The sequence below is a fragment of the Stenella coeruleoalba genome (assembly GCF_951394435.1).
Source record: "Stenella coeruleoalba genome assembly, chromosome: 7".
NCBI classification, from domain to species: Eukaryota; Metazoa; Chordata; class Mammalia; order Artiodactyla; family Delphinidae; genus Stenella; species Stenella coeruleoalba.
Genome location: NC_137153.1, coordinates 89,231,970 through 89,237,609, shown reverse-complemented (window position 1 = coordinate 89,237,609; position 5,640 = coordinate 89,231,970). Strand labels below are relative to the sequence as shown.

The 5,640-nt window shown below is 40.7% G+C and overlaps 1 protein-coding gene across 1 annotated transcript in view; it reads left to right on the top strand.

Annotated features, from left to right (window-relative positions):
* Window positions 1-3,721: 3,721 nt before the first annotated feature.
* HEMGN (hemogen) overlaps window positions 3,722-5,640 on the top strand; it is a gene marked incomplete at its 3' end in the record, with an annotated part of 34,716 nt that continues 32,797 nt past the window's right edge. Inside the window, exon 1 of the mRNA XM_079926970.1 lies at window positions 3,722-3,828. The remainder of the gene's footprint in view (window positions 3,829-5,640) is intronic.

The window sequence follows — 5,640 nt, the reverse complement described above, 5'->3', positions numbered from 1 at the left end:
CGGGGACTGGCAGGTAGCCTTTGTAATGGGCTGGCTCAGAGAGCTCCCTGAGAGACAGGGTTAGAGCACTAAGTCGGCTTTGCAGACCTCAGAGAAATAATGTTACATTCAGCTTAAAATAAGTAAATACGTCACGTGTCAAATCAGATACCATCTTAATTCTAGTATGGACAAGAGGCTCCAAGATTGAGAACAATTTATGAAGAGAGAAAAACTTACAATTCTATGCATTAACCTAAGGTTTTCTTCAAGTTAAGAAAGACTGCACTCTTCCATTTCAGCTAAGTTCATTTAGTGGCAAACAAAACTACCTATATCAATTTTTAAAATATCAGATGCATTAAAATGTCAAAACAAAAAAGTTTTAGAAGGATTATGGAAAAAGGCAAAAAAGAACCTTTCTAGTATGTTGTTTCCTGAGTCTTGTATTTAAAAGGTTAGTCTCAGCAGTCATCTCTGTGACGGGAAAATGATGAGGGAAGTGCTCTTCGGGATGTTACACTAGGTCTGTAACTGTAAGGTTATGAGAACCGCAGGGCCATGAGATGAAGGCTTTTACAAAAAAAACTAGCAAATTAGTTCCATGAGCTAACAAGCAATGATTGAGCATCCACTTTTAGGGCTTAATACGTTCTTTCTAATTTAATGCTCAGACGACCCTGTGAAGTAGATTGTATTTTAGTCGTTTTACAGATGAGGAACTGAAGCTGTGTGGCCAACAAGAGGTGGAGCTAGGGTTTAAACCCAGATGGGCCTGACTCCAAGGCCTGTGTCTCTTCTGCTACACTATCGGTCTGTGTGGAATGAAATCGTAGCATGGGGGTCTGCTTTGAAACAGTAGGTTGGGAACAATTGTAGAGAGGCTTTAATACCAAACAGAGGCTGCAGGCGCCATCTTGTAGGTAAAGGGGAGATGCTGAAGGAGACTGGGCCGTGGTAGCTCTGTGCTAGAGAAAGTGGGAACCTGGTGGCTTGTGGGGGAGGTGATATCAATCCTTAGGGAGAAAGAGGGCAGAATCTTGGGATCCTGTCCTCTCTTTATGACCAACTCAACGGTATGAGAACTCACAAGATAAATGTGTGTTTTATAAGATTAAGCTACAAAGTAATTAATAAACATAGCCACAATGTGCAGCAAATAAAAAGAAAGCAAAAGAGCCAGAAGAGAGACTACAGACCCGGCACTGTCCCTTCTGACACAGCCGGTGCTGGCATGCACCTCTGTGAACAAAGAGCATGTGTTCCAGTGACATGCTTCTTTGTCAGGGGCTTCACTGCCAAAGGCATAAATAACACAGGCAGAACAGGGTGTGTCTCACTGCCCTGCCAACATCTTCCACTGGACTGTCAGTCCACAGGCCTGAAGGGGCTGTTGTCACAACTGTCCTGGTTGTGAATATTGCTGTACTTAACATCATTCTGTGTATGCATCTGGGTGTGAGAAAGAAGTAGAATATTGAACTGTATCTAAGCTGCAATCATTATCGTGATTTTGGATTTATGGATTTGAAGGACTGGAAGGGAATAAGGAAAAGCGAAAACATCTTAGTTTGTGAGGGAGTCTGAACTATGGGTAAATCTCTTTTACTTCCATTGATGTTAATGTTTACCTAATAAGTAATACAGATATCAAACAATGCCTGGTTTTGGCACTCCTTTGACCCTTAAAACTGCTTGTTAATCAGAATGTGTGTATTCCAGTAAGCTCCAAAATGTCTGAGAACACTCGGAGCTAGTTTGTAACTCCTTGGATCTGCTCTCCACCCCACTGCCTCAGCAACGTCATCAGATGATCAGAGCCTTCCACAAACTTTGTGTCTGTGAACAGACTTCAGCAAATCTGAAGATGAAACAGGCCCACTCAGGCATTGGCTTAACTGGTCTTGAAACCAGTTTACCAGAATCGGCACCTTTTCTCTTTAAGAAAGACAGTCTATGAAGGTGATGCATAAGATGGGGTGAAGAAATCATTACTCTAAATATTAAACACTTCCATTCTTTCCCTCCTCTCCCATACACATTTGCATACACTGGTAAATCCGTCCGCTGAGTCTCCACAGTATGGTCTGTGTGCCTGTTATAGCAGCTAGGCAACACGTGGGAGTTGTTGAAGGATCTAAATTCTCAGCGAGACTGAGCTCATACAAATATTTCTGGATGATATGAATGGAGAGCAGGAGCCTGGGGCCATCTTTAGAACATAGGTGCCCTGCAAATGTGTTATGTTGAAATAATGTCACGTGTACTCAAAAATATTACCTAGAAACAGCTGAGACACTGAGACAAACGGAGAGAGGAAGGCAAGTAGTTGGGTGAAAATGGGTTAAGGAATAAGATCCTGTTAGTCACCAGATGGTAAAAAAAAAAAATGAGAAGGGGAAAGTGTCAGGTGTGCAGGCAGCTGCAGGTCCAGTAAGGGGCCCCTGCCAAGACAGCCAGATTCCGTTCTGCTCTCTGAAACAGCTGTAGGTGCGTGGCCTTCCTGGGGCAGCAAGGAAGAGCTATGACCACCAAGAGTCGGGTTTAACATTTATTAAACACTATCCTTATGCCAAGTACTGTGCTTGGGACTTTTGTGTACATTGCATCTCAGTTAATCCTGGCACCAGCTCACGGGGACAAGACTATAATTCCCTTTTATTGTTTAGGAAACAGGCTTAGCAAAGCCAAGTGGAACTCACATAGCTGGTAAGAACCTGGATTTCTCTGTCATTAAAATCTCACTGTAATTCATTCTCATTACTTTGATCCACTAGTCTTCACAACTGCTTCTGAAAACTTTGATCCACTAGTCCTCACAACTGCTTCTGAAAAGCCTTTTTGTTTTCTCTGCTTTAAGAAGATTTACATGCTCAAGGAGGGGGTGCAGAGGAAGTTTAAAAAAAGAAAAAACTAAAGAAAATATTAAATTTTAAAATTAGATTCCTACTATTGAAACATATCCACCATTAAGGTGTATATCCTTGCAGCTTTTTTTTTCTATATTATACATAGTTTTTAAGAAAACAATATTGGGGGGACTTCGCTGGCAGTCCAGGGGTTAAGACTCTGCGCTTCCACTGCAGGGGGCGCGGGTTCCATCCCTGGTTGGCGAACTAAGACCCGCATGCCACGTGACGCAGCCACAAAATTTAAAAAGAAAATTATGTTTCACGATTAAAAAAAAACAATATTGGGATCAGATTGAAGATTTTTGCTTGAAACTTGTTTTTCCAGCTAACACTATGGTAAGTAATGAGTTAATACTCATGACAAATATGAGTGTTAACTTTGCTCAATGTTTTTCCCTTTTTAGAGATGGACTCTAGTAATGTGGGAATCCACTCCATCACTTACAGGCTGTGTGCTTTGGGACAAACCACATAACCTCTAGGAGCCTCAGGCTGCTTATTTCGGGGGACTGTTATGAGGATTAGACATGATCCTGTGGGTGAAGCTCCTACCTGGCGCTGTGCCTGGCACTGTCTCTGTGCCCCAGTCACAGTTGCTGCAAGGCAGAGTCCCTCCCTTCTAAGCAGAGGCCCAGAGCTTGCTAGCCTCCTCAGGGGTTATCGAAGTTCTGCTGTGGCCATTAGTCTTCCACTTCTGCTCCATGCCCTTCATCTCCTGTAGTTACCATGCCCTTTTGGCTGAGGTATGGGCTCACCTCAAACCAATGTAAGTTGTTTTATTTATTTATTTATTTATTTATTTATTTATTTATTTATTTATTGGTTGCACAGAGTTGCTGGTGGGATCTTAGTTCCCCGACCAGGGATTGAACCCAGGCCACCACAGTGAAAGTGCTGAGTCCTAACCACTGGACCGCCAGGGAATTCTCTAATCAATGTAAGTTTTGACTTTCAAAAAGGGTGGACTCATTTTCTGTTTCATGCAGGACTTGGTCTCTCTTGAGTAACTGAGAACATACTCCTGGAAAATATCTGTGTGGCCCCGCGGTGTTGGACATCCCTCTCCTCCATAATTAGCCAGCATCCCCGCCATCTGGACTCACTCATACCTCACAGGGATTTCCTTGTCCACACAGAACTAAGATTGATCCAAGAGCCCTGCTCCCGCTGACCGAACTCTACCATCTGTTCTCAAGCTTGCTTTGCCAGCTCCTGCCCAGCCAGGGGCCCCTCAGTGGGCATGCAAGGTGGTTTGTGTGCACCCTAATTTGCTAGTCTCTTATTTTGGTAAAGGCCCAAAGTCCCAAATACCCTCACACTCTGCTTCTTCCTTGAAAAGCAAGGCAGCCGGTTTCCTGATTTCTTTATGTTTATTTATGCACGTACTACAGAAAACTTGGAAACTATACTTAACCAGAAAAAAAAAAAAGAAAAAGAAGAAGAAAGAAAAAGAAAAGAAAAATCTCAGTTCAGAGCTAAACACTGCTCACGTTTTGGTGTCTATTCTTCCAGTCTTTTCTCTACACACATATGGCACTTTCTCAAGTCTCAGATTGCCAGAAGCCTCATCTCATTAATAACAGCTTTTCAGGCAGGCCGGGAGGGGGGAACCACTACATTAAATATTCATATTGATTGTAAGAGACATTTTTATTTCAGAAATAGTAAGTGGTGGAAAAAAAGTATCACAGTACCTAGGAAATATGGTGTCTATTACATTAAAAAAATTTTAAGTGGGATACTATAACCTGCTTTTTTCAGTTAACATATTATGAAAATATTTACCATTGAATAGTCTTTTACAATATATATTCCTTGAGGACATTCTTCTACAAAATGAAAATAGCTTTTCTTTTTCTGAATATAAAGACAATATATATTCATGTAGCACATACATAAAATGCACCAAAAGTATAAAGAAGAAAATACAAGCCAGCCAAAATCCCATTATCTAGCAGCAACCACTGTTAACATTTTTGTTAACAGTGAGCTATTTCTATGAATGTAGATGCATAAGTAAAATATATTATAAAGTGGAATACTACTATAAAGAGCACTTTGTAACATGCTTTTGTTTTTCACTTAGCAGTAGGTCACAGGAATTGCTCCAAGTCAATAAATCATTTCATCATTTTTAAAGTCTGCATCATATTTCAGTGTACAGATGAAATGATAGCACAATTTATTCACCTAGTCTTCTACTGATAGACATTTAGGTTACTTCCAGTTGTTCACCATTATACGTAACATCTTCCTTGAAATAAATGCCTAGAAGTACAACTCCTGAATCAGAGTACATATTTTTCAAATCGGATATACATGGCAAATTGCCCTTCAGATGCTGTTCCTCTTTTATGCTCCCATTAGCAGTGTGTAAGACTTCCCCTCAGTCTTGCCTAAACTGGGTATTATCTTTTAAAAATCTTTGTCAATCATTTTTCAACTAATGTCAAGGTTGAAAACCTAAGGGTGCCAAGACAATTCAATGTGAAAGAATAGTCTTTTAAACAAAATGTGCTTGGACTCATTTAGCCATATGCAAAAGAAAGACGTTGAACCTCTGACTCACACCATATATAAAAATTAACTCAAAATGGACCATAGACTTAAATACAAGAGCTGGAACTATAAGACTCAGGAAACCTAGGAGTAAATCTTCATGACCTTGTATTAGGCAAAGCTTTCCTAGATATGACACCAAAAGCACAAGAAGCCAAAGAAGAAAGAGATAAATTGGACTTAATCAAAA